This window comes from Leptinotarsa decemlineata, unplaced genomic scaffold (genome assembly GCF_025532065.1).
Source record: "Leptinotarsa decemlineata unplaced genomic scaffold, Ldec_3_MD MMD2_tig00000035_RagTag_RagTag, whole genome shotgun sequence".
Taxonomy (NCBI): domain Eukaryota; kingdom Metazoa; phylum Arthropoda; class Insecta; order Coleoptera; family Chrysomelidae; genus Leptinotarsa; species Leptinotarsa decemlineata.
The window spans coordinates 23,335,433-23,349,516 of NW_027412540.1; the positions used below are offsets into that span (position 1 = coordinate 23,335,433).

Consider the following 14,084-nt stretch of genomic DNA (forward strand, 5'->3'; position numbering starts at 1 on the left):
GAATAAAATTGAACGCCTTGGGTGCTATATAAGAAAATGATCGCTGACAAACAGATTCGCTCATCTGTGGAACAACATAATGGTGTCTTTGTCAGGTACCATAATTATGCGTAGTTGAACTGGCGTGATTTTTTATTTTTTATATTTCAATATAACATTCAAACAATATAGTTGCCTCAGATCCCGCATTTATTATATAAAAGATCTGTAGAATATCGATGAGGTTTTTCTAAAATCAACTTTAAGAATCTGTTTTGGATAATCTTTAGTGGTTTGATGTGTGTTAGTATAGGGCCCCACCCCAATCTACTATATCGTAACGTAAGTGACTTTCTACTAAAGCAAAGTATAGTGTTTTCATATGCTTGAATGACAACATTTTCTTAAGGTATCTGAATTTGTAAAGGATGCTCTGTAGTTTTTGACGACATACAGAATGTGACTGTTCCATTTCAAATTACTATCAATGATTACACCTAAGTATTTGATTTCCTTTACAGATAATATTGAGAAACTTTGGTTTTGTGAAGTAACGATTACAAGATCATCAAAATGCGGTCTGCTTACATCATTGCAAATGATAGGAAGGTAATTGGTTTTTTCCAAGTTAACCATTAGTCAGCCAGTCCGCTCCTGTCGGGTTATTCTTGCTACCCCACCGTCGGGACGCTTTGAATCAGAATTCAATATGGCGACGTCACTGTTACATCTATTTTTGGAGGTGTGTCGTTACGAAACGAAAGTGCATAACGTACGTGTTTGCATTGATTGAGACGCTGATTGTTAATTATGTGAGTACCCGAGCTATTTGATCGTATTAGCTTAGATTTATACAAGAACAATTGAAAGTATTCCACGTCAGACTTGATTGTTTTTCTTGAAAACGCCGCCGTCAATTGCGCATTGGCGTCAGGGATATCAATTGTCTCCAGGGTTAATATTTTATGACGTAATTTGAACCTCAATATTTCGACACGTGGTTTTCAGAGAAAGTTACTTTCATAAGGGTGCTAAAATTATTATAGTTGAGCTTAATTATTGAATACTTCAGTGATTAATTTTTACTGAAAGTGTTATTATTATTTTGAGACAGATGTTCATCCAAAACAACTACTGTTCCCAAACACCAGAACTGCAATATTTTCTCGACGTGCTTTTCACCAACCAAGTTGGCGTCTTCAGGAGAAAAAAATATACAAATTCTCTATTCTAAAACTGGTCTACATTAAATCTATCAGGGTAGACATGCAAAACATCAATAATTTCGGGTAGAAATTGGCGAGAAACTGTCTCGTTAAATTTCCCGCAAATTTTGAAGGAGCGATTTATAATAAGGATAAACTGGGCTGTTCTTTGAATTTTTTTCTGTGGAGCATTCAATACTTCTTACTATTTTTTTGGGTATATTACTTTCTACAAATTGAAAAATTAACAGAGCTAAATCAATAAGGAATCTGCTGAAATATAATAGTTACAGGCCAAACTGAAAAGTTCACCCCTATAAAAAGAAATCAAGCGAAGACAAATCTGGTGACTGTGATCACCATTCAATGCTACTTCTTCTTTCAATCCAGTGATGTAACAACATTACCTTGACATTGTCACTTCCCCTGTCAAATTGGCTGAGGTTTATATGGAATGTCAAGCTTTTGACAATTCATTAAATGAAACTTCAATGAATAAAGTCGAATGATTCAGTATTTTACTTTCAACTTTCTTGAGGAGTATTTTTTCAGACATTAGAATGTATACTTAGATGTGGACACGACTTTACTGTGTTTCACAATAGGAAAAGCTTTGTTCTGAGGATATATGAATTCAAGTTGATTTTTCCATCTTCTCTTAATGGGGATTTCCCTTTTCTCCAACCTTTATCCTCTGAGTATTTCTTTCAGTTATATTCATACTGACTAGAAGTTCTCTTCGTCATAAAATCCAGTGTGTGATTGGGTTCGCTCCGGTTCGTCCCAGATTTGAGAGTTTTATTTCGAAATAATGTATTTGGTCTTCCATCACCGTTACCATCACCATTACCGTGTTAGGAATCACACGTTAAAAGGTAAGACCTCGTTAGTCGTTCGTATGAGGGCGGCAGCTGATTAACGGAAAAACAGATTTTTTAAACAGATCAAGCGCTTTCTATCTATCTTCAAATTCAAATAAAACAAAGTCTGTGAGAGATATCTTCGAAATTGCTGCCATTATGTGTGGATTGTAACATCGTTCAAATGTCTGCCACGAAACGTCCAATTTTCCATGACTCTGGCACATTAATCAGGCTGAATTTGGCCGAAGGTATGGGTTAGGTTGGATTTGAGGACCGCTGTGGTTTGTGGCTTAATTGAAGATATCAACAAATTTTTTGGAAGTATATCCAACTGCAACTTTTCCCCTGATGATGAAATTATGAATTTTTTTCGAGTAATAATATAAAAAATCCCAACTTCTCCTATAAAGCCACTGATGACGATGAAATCTTTAAGTTTATTCTGAACATGAAGTCGAATGCTGTAGGACCTGATGCGATAAGCATTAAAATGTTGTTATACTGCTGCCCCACAAAATCCTTCCACACATCAATCACTGCATATCGACTAATTCGTATCCATCTGGAAGGAAGCAAATGTTCTTCCGTTGGCCAAAAATTCTAACCCCGAAATTTTAGGCGATCTGTTCTTTCGTTGGTCAAAAATTCTAACCCTGAAAGTTTAGGCTATCTCCGGCCAATGAGCATCTTATGTGCGTTCTCATATGTTTTTGAAAAAATATTGAACTTGCAGATGTGTGATTATCTGAATTACTTCGATATATTTATTACCGGAGTGTCAATCAGGGTTCAGACCTGACCACAGTTGTACGACTGCCCTCCTGAAAGTTGAGGATGATGTGCACAGATCTATTGATAATAACAAACTCTGTCTTCTGATTGGGCTATTCGATTGGGCGTTCGATCGCATACACCTCCTCTTTGTTATTTTGGGCTACCTAGGCTTTTCAATACATGCTGTAGCACTACTAAAAAGTTACCTTTGCAATCGTTTTCAAAGAGTTATGTATAATAACGAAAAATCTGATTTAATATAAACTAAAAAAGGTGTTCCTCAAGGTTCAATATTGGGCCCTCTCTTGTTCGTTTTATACACATCTCAATTTCATAGGTCACTGCGATTCACACCCATGCATTGTTATGCCGACGATACTCAGCTGTACATGGAATTCGACGAGAATTCAAATAATGAGGCCCAATGGTAAATTATTACCGATATCGATATGTCAACTAAATTTTGCCTATCTGTTAATGCTTCTAAATCTAATGTCATGCTCTTTGGTAGAACATTGGCAAGAAATCATTGTTCTGGCCTCATAAATATTGTAATAGATGGAACAGAACTTCCCTTGAAAGGAGTTACAAAAAACTTGCGCTTATATATTGACAACAGTCTTCGTTTCAAAACACACATTTCGCAAATTCTGAAACAGGGTTAAGCAAATTTGAAAATAATGTACTCCAACAGAGCATTTCTGGATGAAAAAAGTAAAATGATACTCTGCGATGCTTTAGTTCTTTCACATGCCAACTACGCAGACATTGTGTATGGTCCGGGATTTTTGAAGAGTGACAATTTTAGAATCCAAAAGCTCCAGAATGCATGCATTAGGCTCATTACGGATAGGAGGAAACGGGAACACATTTCCCATCTGTTCGGGGATGTGGTTTGGTTGAATATGGAATCCAGAAATTTCATTCTGCAACATTTTTTCCAAAACTCCTTAAAACAACAAACTCTCCTACCATTTCGAAAAAATATCCTTTAGAACTGACGTACACCATCTTGACTTGAGATTCAGGACGCATTTAACAATACCACAGCATAACACTTATCTATTACGCAGATCTTTCACTTACCCGTTAAATATAAACCTCTGCCATTAGGAAGCTCCAAACGAAAGATAAAAAATATCTTCTTGCAATACCTAAATAGATCCAAGTAATCGAATTATGTCGAAATCAATCAACCTTTCTCCAAACTCAACAAAATAATATATTTGTATTTTAATTTCGCTGGTTATACTTGTTGCACTGTTCTTGATAGCATACTGTTTTTTTTTGTTTTTTTCTCTTTTTCTTTTGTTCTGACGGTTGGAGCAATCTCTGCGATGATTTATCATACGCAGATATTGAATACTGTCATTTGATCGGTTGTAACCAATCAACCATCAATAAAAGTCATTATTAATATTATTAGTTTCTCAACTTCTGAGAGTTGTCGTTCGTATGGGAGCGATAGCTGATTAACGGAAAAACAGATTTTTTTAACAGATTTATTATTATTATCATTATACACCTGCGACTCAGGAAAACCCCACAAGAACTGCTAAAGAGGCCATTCAGTGAACGTTGTTTATGGTCTATGTTGGATTATTCTGCACACTCTCACAGACAGCGGCAGGTTTATTATTTGCACGTGTTATTGAATGCTATATCCGTCCACGGTGATTTTGAAGAACATACTGTATGAATCAAAACTAATTTGACAGATGGAGCTTCAACAAGCTGCCCGTTATCAATTGTCAAAGTTCGAAAGCCCTTGTTTGAAGACCCGTTACAAGACGTAGGCACTTTATACCTCAATAATTGAACTAAATTTTCTTGGTATTGCATTCAAATCTGATTGCGAGTTCAACTGGTGGTAGTTCAACGAGATACATTTTGCTTAATGGATACGAGGTCAAATTCTGAATAATAAACGTTCATCAATAAAAATAGTAAATATATTGTCATTCATTGACTCGGCACGTGCTCATATTGAAGTTTATGATAATTTGCATCAATGTAAACAAATTTGATCTTGATTCACGTTTCACAAATATTATTTAACGGAACTGATGATTTGAAAATTCGTTTCTTGATATTTTTTGGATTTTCACCCCCACTAAAAAAAATTAATAAATCACAGAATTTGCTCCAGAACTGAAAAGTTGAACACGAAATTTCATTGCGTGATATAAATCTTTCAATATTCTAATTAGTCATGAAGTTGGTTTTATAAATTTTGCTTATGAATAAAATAATTATTGGAAAAAAGGGCGAAGTACACAAAACTCTTTTTGCTCGAATAGAACACACTAGTTTTTCTTCAAACGTGAAAAATGCAAAGCTTTCAATAAATCAGGAAACATTTTCCGCCGATACGGAAATTTAAACTATATCCATTTTGGTGATAAATTTTATTAGTTTGGACTTCCATTATTTATTATGATATAAATTGATTTGAAATCCCTGACAGAAAAAAGGCGGTGAAGAACCTACTTGTTGATAGACCCTATTATAGTTTAGAAGAGTATTTTATCGAATCCTTTTAACAATGAATTAGCAACTCATTCTCTGTTCTACCACTTCATACATGGTGGTGTTGCACATTTTTAGATTTTTTTTTATATTTCATTTATACATTTTTGGAACTTTTTTATATCTACGTTTATACTTCTTTAGAACTTATTCTATATTCACATTGTATTTCTTGGACTTTGTCAATAATATGCAAATCTTCAGACAATAAAGTATATTTTGATTTGATTGAATTTAATTTGAGAATCAATAAAATTAATAGCAAAAAATCCCCTGAAATGAAATTACAATGAAATAAAATACAAGCGACAATTGAAAATTGAACAATACAAAAAAAATAAGGATTGAAAATTTTCAAATCAAGTTGCTTCACGGTGAAATCGGTGAAACTATGAGGCCATTGAAAATCCGCATTGCCATGCACAAGAAACACACACAGCAAGGAGAAACCAGTAAATCGGAAATAGCAGAGCATGTTTGTACTCATCAACATAACATCAAGTGGTCCCAAGCTGAGATCATCCACAGAGAGAAACACTGGTTTAAGAGGAAATTCAAAGAAGCCGCATATATGTTGTCCAACAACGCATTTAGCCAAGCCAGGGTAGAGATACGCAACATATGGAAACCAATAATCAATTGGAAACCGGTAATGCGGAAAGGTGATAGGTGAAAGCACTTGCATAACCCATAAATAGTCATCACCGGAAGACGATTCTGGATACTTACAATCGAAACGTCGCGAAGTAACTTGGTTTGAAATCCTTTAATTTTTATTTCTTTTTGTGTTGTTCAATTTTAAATTGTTGCTTGTATTTTATTTTATTGTAATTTCATTTGTTCAATGGCATTAACCTAGGCATTAACAAATGCCTAGGCATTGAAAAAAAACTTTGTTTTTTTTTATTTCATTCTGCATGAGCACTCGACCAACAAGTCACTGTACAAAGTATGTTTTTGTGGAAATAATTGAATGCAGATACTTATAATAAGAACGCCAAAATTCAGAATATTATTATATATTCAACTTTGACATTGATAATCAAAACACAGAATATAACAGAAAATATAAGCAAATAAAATTGTATAATATCAATGATTGTTGTGGATATTTATAGCAATGTGCGAACAATTTTTCATTATGAGTCCACTGGCGCAATAATCCGTTTTGCATCATCGTGTAATTATATTTATTCATTTGTAAAGTACTACTACAACCAAGGATATTTTGGTTTTTGGGATCTGAGAAAAGTCTTTCACCAACATTTGTTTTTACAGCTATATACTCTTCAATTTAACCTTCGGCAATTGTTGATGATCTCCAATTCCCATGCCTTTTCAACATAGTTATATGTAGCGGAAACAATGCGCAGTAAATTCATTTGGGTTTTGTATTTAAATTTTTTTTTACAATTTCTTCCGGCTTTTTTACAAGTTTATGGATGCCAGGCCATTGTTTGTAATCCGAGTCATTGGTGTATTGAAAAAAATAGATAAGCAGCCTATGGCCTATGGTACCGGCCCCCCGGCAAAACCGCCGCAACCGCTATGTTCCTGAATTTTAAATCTGTAATATCTTAGAAAATATTCATTTAGATTACATGCTGTGAAGGGAAATATTGAAATGCACAATGTATTTGAGGTACTTAATTGGATAAGAATTAATGCTGTATTGCTTAAAATCGCTTCGTAAAAAAGTGAAGGATAAAAAATGATTATTGTGGGTTATCCCTAAGAGATAGACATATAACATCGCGGACTTTTTGTAGACCTTTTAAAGTTTACAATACTATAGTAGGTACATTTTTTAATCTCGTAGGGTTCAGCCAGCGTTTGCAATGTAAGCGTGAAAAATGTGTTTATTTAGAAACCTCTAAAATTATCATTATTATGTGTTTATTTACGACATCACATTAGAAACCTCTAAAATTATCAGTGTTCATATACTATATTATGTATGTTATATACATATAAACTTTTATTAAACCCATATTAAAAAAAACCGCATCAGAATCCGTTGTAGAGATCTAAGCATATATAGGAACAGGCAGCGGTAAGCGAATTTGTTTTATATTCCATGTACTAGTTCTTGGTTACGATATTCAAGGAGATTGGAAGTTTGCCAGTTTTTCAATTAGCAAATTGGTATTATTCACGAAACAAACAGTTTCCAGTAAACAAAGCGAATTGATGTGTTTAATTAGTAAGTTATGGAGAGTTCACAAAATAAAAGTGATGTGAAAACAGTCTAGCCCAAAGAAAATATTGCAAATAACTTTTAGGTTGTAAAGTTATGAAGATATTGGACAGTTGACTATTTTTGCTGAAAACTTTTACAGAAGGAAACCGTTTTCACTGACTTCCTTCTCATATGAATACTGCTAGTTCGAGATCTTCCTTTTGGTGTTCGTTTGCAGATGTTAATTTATTGTTCTGACTGAAATATCATTGTTCACAAAAAACAGTATGATAATGAACACCCTCCTGAAAAAGTGTGTATGAATAGAAATTCATTAAAACAAATATATTCTTCTTATCATCATTTTGGCTCATCGAAAGCTTTTGATATGATTTGTCCATTAATTTTTTGGATTACACGAACATTCAACTCAATTAACGATTGGGCACATTCCAGAGGCTCATAAGAATTGAGTATATGCCTTTATCGACGCATTAAGAGATACCAAAATGCAGCAGTATCTGAGGCTAGCTCAACACCCAGCGAGACTGCAAAAACTCATTCAGAAGAATGAGAATGCAATTGAGAAGGGTATCCTTTTGCAGACTTTCCAACCTGTCCTACAAGGAAAGGGTTTTTCCTTCTTGTTGGAAGATTGCTCGCGTTCAGCCTATTCCCAAAAAAGTTTCAAGTAACTATAGATCAGGAAATAAATGTTTAGAAATGAATTTCGAAATATTAATCGCTCCCAACTACCTACACAGTAGGGTCTGATGAACGTCTGCCAAAAAACAACTACTTCCCCGGCTAATACCACGCTGGATATTGAATTATATCCGACAGACATTTTTTTAGAAAAGAAGAAAAACAAAATTTATTGCTCAACGGATGAATCCATTTACGGGATATACAGCGTGACTCACGGTCGATGGTAGGTTAGACGTTTCTCGAAAACGCAAAGCATGATTTTTCTGAAAATTCCTCACATTTCCTTACCTGTTCTATCGAACTAAAATATTTTCAGCATTACGGCGTTGCCACTTCCATCAAAAAGTCCTAGCAACTTTATTTTTTAAATGGAACAGCCCATATAATAATACATTTTTGGAATCGCTCTGGTATTTGAATACTTTTTTGTTGATAATGTCCTATACCTATCTCTATCTGTTTTCGAGATAAAAAATAAATTGTGCTAAATATGGTCCAAAACATAGCCTTAATTGGAATTAAGTACATCAGTACTCTCAATTCATGAAAAGTTGATATTTTGATGATAGTTTGTCCAAACTATAGTTTGGACAAACTATCATTGGTGATATTGTGGCACACCGTATGGTGAGATGTATGGTGCAGACGCAATCTTGGGACTTCGTATATCAAAACAACACTGAGTTTGACACTGAATTTTCCAAATTATACTCCTCATACCTCAATCTGCATGACAAAGCATTTCCGCCTGTTTTACGTAAAATCAGCAACACCCACCTTCCTAAAGGCAAACCCTGGATCACCAAGGAAATCATCAATGAAGGTATATTTCTTCGTGATGTTTTCAATCTGAACAGAACTAAATGTGATCTGTTTTTTCCGTTAATCAGCTGTCGCCCCCATACGAACGACAACTCTCAGAAGTTGAGAAACTTGTGCGAGCCAAGGACTAACGAGGTCTTACCTTTTAACGTGTGATTCCTAACGAAATCGTTATTGAGCAGTACGAAATTATGTTGAAGAATCATAGAAAAAAAATTGACCATTCAAAAAAAGAGTATTTCAGTAACAAATTCCTTGAAGCTGATAACAAATCTGAAGTTGCCTGGAATATAATTAGACAGAATACAACATCCAATAATATGAGCAATTGTTTTCCGAATTATTTTGAAACTGATGATGGAACTCGGGTTCATGGTGGTCCTCTTATTCCTCAAGTCTTTAATGATTATTTCATTGACTCTGTAAATTCTCTAATCGATGATTCTGAACCTGCTGGTGAACATCATCACGATATAAAAACAAACTCTTTTTTCTTCATCCTTTAGACGAAACTGAACTTCTTGATATCATCAAGTCCATATCGTCTAAGAACTCTAGTGACATTGATGAATTACCAGGTAGAGTATTGTTGTATGCTGCTGAACTAATCATTGAACCACTTACATACCTGCTTAATATCTCTTCCCTTGAGGGTTCATTTTCCTTGTGTCTTAAACATGCTATTGTTGTTCCTGTTCACAAGAAATGTAATAAGCACTTAATCTCCAACTACAGAGGTATTGCATTGCTGTCTTCATTTTCAAAAATTTTCGAAAAATCCTATCTCATCAGACTTGTATCCTTCTGTAAAAAGTATAACCTACTCGCAAAGAGCCAATATGGATTCCAATCTGGTTTATCCACCTAAGATGCTACTCTTTCTCTGGCCAATCATGGTTTATCCAAATTTGAAAATGGCGAAAAATCGATCAGTATTCTATTTGATTTGTCACGTGCATTTGATACCGTCTACCATCAACTTATCCTCGATAAACTTTATTATACTGGAATTCGCGGGCAAAATCTTAAATGGATTAAGACTTATCTGACTGGCGGATCACAATCTGTTAAGGTTAGGCTCAAATCTGGAATATATCATTCTGTAAATCGTAACATATCAACAGGTGTTCCCCAAGGTAGTGTCCTGGGTCCTACTCTCTTTCTCTTATTCGTCAACGACATCTCTAATATTAATCAACAACATTGAACTGTACAGTTTGCTGATGATACGTCCTTCTTATTGAGTTCTTCTTCTTGTGAAGGGTTATCTGATCAGGCTGATATTGCAGTTGCTAATATGCTTAATTACTGCGCCAGAAACGGCCTCGTACTGAATAGCAATAAATCTAATACCAGTTTTCTCGCTTAGAGAAATGGACTGCAGTATATTAGTTACAGATAATACTAAATCTATTGTGCAGAAAAAACCAGTCAAATTCTTAGGGTTAAACATTGACTCCCAATTATCCTGGAATGATCATATTGACTCTATTTCTATAAAATTTTCCAAGCATTGTTTCGTCATTTGGAATCTCAGAAATGCTGTCCCTATAAATATTTTATTAAGTTTTACTACTATGCCTATGTTCACTCAAGTCTAAATTATTGCTTAGTCTGCTACGGTAACAGCAGCAAATTGAATGATCTATTGATTGCTCAAAAAAAGATACTAAGAACCATGTGTTTTAAAAAATATGGTGATTATTGTAAGCAGTTATTCACTGAGTTACAAATTTGAACTGTGATATCTATGTATATTTTAAATTGTGTCACTTACATTAAGAACCATTACCATGAGTTTCAGCAAAGGGATACTATCCGCATAGCTGCTGGTTATACTCTCAGGCAAAATTATAATCTGATAGATCCTGTACACAAATTAACACCTGTATCAAATGGACCTCATGTTATGTCTATAAAAATATTTAATAAACTTCCAACATTCACTAAGAAACTTTCAAATCCAATTAATTTCAAAAATAGCGTTAAAAATATTCTCTACAAAAATGCCTTTTATTCACTTGATGAATATTTTCAAGCTGTTCTGGCTGCTTGACATCACGATTGTTTGCTTGTTAATATTTTACTGTTTATACAATGTATTTGTTTTAATAATTATCTCCTACATCTACTATTGATTTAATTTTTTTATGTATGTTCCATATTTTATCACTTGATATTTTTCAACTCCAATCTTTACTGTGTATATGACGATTTCCATGCTTGTAAAAAGGCTCAGGAAAAATAAAGTATTGTATTGTATTGTAAATCTGTTATAAAAAACAACATTGGTTCTCTGGTCCAAATAAGAGCGTAGAAGTTGAGTTGGTGAGAGATTTGAACCCATTTGAGCTATTTTCTCTAAGTGAGGTGGAATGACTAATTCTGTCGAGGGCCTTTGCAAAATCTGTGTATATAACGTCAACTTGTCCTTTTCTGTCTGCTTGATACTGCAGGGATTCGATACAGTATACTTACTTGCTAGAAAGCCATGCTTGATTGCAGAGATCAGGAGTTTGACTTGCGGCATTAGTTGGTCATACACAGATATCTCATTATGCAAGATTCCTCACAGAGGCTAGTCTCGCAGATGTTTAGGACCACACTGAAATTATTCTGTACTGACGAGTGGCAATACCTCGAAACCGGGGTCTGCAGAGGATCTACTTGAATAAGAGACCCTGAAACAATTGATTACTCAAGAATGACTGATACGATTTTCAAAAATTAAAAAAATTCGGATAGAGAATTGAAGTTATCAGAAGAGTTATCAAAAGACCCCCTTTTTTCCATTTGAAAAAAGTTAGTAGCGACCTTTGGGCGACAAGTGATGTAACACCAAGATTTTGTCGAACATTGTTATTTGTCCCGTTCAAAATTATAAATTTTGTAAATACTATCAAAAATCCCCAGTCGTATACGGTTAGTAAACACCCAGTATTGAAAATAATCGAACCATACCTTTGACCTAACATTAAAAAAAACTCCTGCATCTATTAAAATCAGTTTAATACTACGTCCGTTGAATAAGTAGTGTGTTAGTGGAAGACAGAAAACAACAGCTATAGCAACAATCCAATAAGTTATTTGGCGCTGAATGAGAGTTACGTTCATCAGTCTCCGGAAGGGTCTAGTCTGCTTGACATCTCGAATACTGTTACATAAGTCGACGGTTTTCCTGGATAAGTGTGTATGGGTGACTGGCGTGCTGGTTTCATCAATTGGTAATGTACACGAACAATAAAGAGTAATTTGTGTTAATTTAGGTCGACAATAAACGTTTGTATCGGAGGACATTGTTTTATACCATTCGCTACATTTTAATGATATGCTTTTAATATACAACTGTAGAAAGTACTTCCTGTTCTTATGATTACTTTTTGGAGGAACCCTGCCAAAATAAAACAAAAACATTATTTGGTTGCAGAAATCCCCACTGAGTTAAAGTTAGAATAGAAATTATATAACGGGCATACCTGACAACTCGAAATGAAAATACATTGAAACTTTTTGAATTTCATATTATTTCATATCAATCATTTGATTATTAAGAATACGTATTTGAAATGAGAAAATCCATATTTCCAATGTCAACACGTTTTTATATAATTCTGTTCAAATGTAGTTGATAATATTAGAGATTCGGAATTTCAGTGTCCAAAAATATAAACAGATTTGAAACTTTTACAAAAAAGAAAAAAAAACAATGAAATATTAAAAATGATAAAAATACTGCCAACCAGAAGAATTGAGCAATTAGTATTGAATGGGAATGAAACAGTAACAATGAATACAAAAAAATTAATATCTATACTAATATTATGAATGTGAAAGTTTCTTAGGATGATGTGTATGTATGTATGTTTGTGCCTCTTTCACGCCTAAACGACTGAACGGATTTAGATGAAACTTTACCTAAATACAGCTTATATATTAGAATAACATCAAGGCTAGAATTTACAAAGGTTTCATGTAGTTTTGGTCATAATATAACGATAAGTCGGAAAAATATTGATCCCTGAAAGCTACGTTGGCGTGCGCTGCCTATACCGTTGGAGTTACATGCAGATAATGTACCGTAAGATTGTTTTTTCACTACTAACCTGAGAAATTGCCATTATTTACTCCATTCCCTAACGAGAATCAATATTTCTCACCCTTGGTAAATAATGATAATAAAAAATCACCTAGGTAAATAATGAGAACAATTCTATAATATCAAAGATATTCACAGAAACTTTTGTTAACTTAATCATCAACTAGAAGTAGGAAATTGAACATTAGAAATACGCTTGAAAATTATTTGAAATTATAATTAATTGTACAATTGTGACAAATCATGTGTATTCCAGCATTTCCTGTATTAACGAAACTAACATTTGGACCAGGTAAATTCACTTCTGTGTTACAAACAATCCTCGTATTTTGAACGCATTCATTACCTTTTTCCCCTAAATTATCTTCAACATGGACGTTTTCTAAGACACCATCTTGACTTGCAGAAGAAGTTATATTTGAAGCTTCATTGGGTAAATTACATTTTTGCACAAATTCGGCGATTCTCTTCATATCAGCTTTTAATTCCTCGATATATCCTTCAGCCACTGCAGCCGACTTCCACTCACCGTGCCGTTTCAGGCTTAGTAAGTCTCCTCCGTTTTCTGCGAGAAGTGTTGCCGAGCTACGCCTTAGAGAATGACCAGTATAACACTCAGGATTTTCTAATTTGCTTCAACTATAAATTTGTCAATTTCTTCCTTTGTAAATACTTTTGATTTCTTAAGTTTATATTCAATATTTTCTTTTATTGCAAGTGTCGATTTTAGTATGAAATAATTTGCCCACAATGTCGATACCTTTTTGCCTTCAGATTTCTCTTTGAAATACGCTAATAAAACATTTTCTGTTACTTTAGCAACCTTTCTTCACACCATATTTTCAGTTGGTTATATGCATTCATGTACAGTCTCTTTGATTTTTCTGGCAATACTTGTACTAGCTGCCACCACTCTAACTTCAGGCGGG

General features: G+C 34.1%; 1 protein-coding gene across 2 annotated transcripts in view; it reads left to right on the top strand.

Moving 5' to 3' along the window:
* Positions 1-648: 648 nt before the first annotated feature.
* LOC111511806 (proton-coupled amino acid transporter-like protein acs) overlaps positions 649-14,084 on the top strand; it is a 48,547-nt gene continuing 35,111 nt past the window's right edge. Inside the window, exon 1 of one of the 2 annotated variants that reach the window (XM_074172045.1) lies at positions 649-791. The gene's annotated coding sequence lies outside the window, so the exon portion shown is untranslated. Of the gene's footprint in view, positions 792-12,092; positions 12,284-14,084 lie in introns of those variants that run through there. The other variant, XM_023167826.2, reaches the window with a different exon arrangement.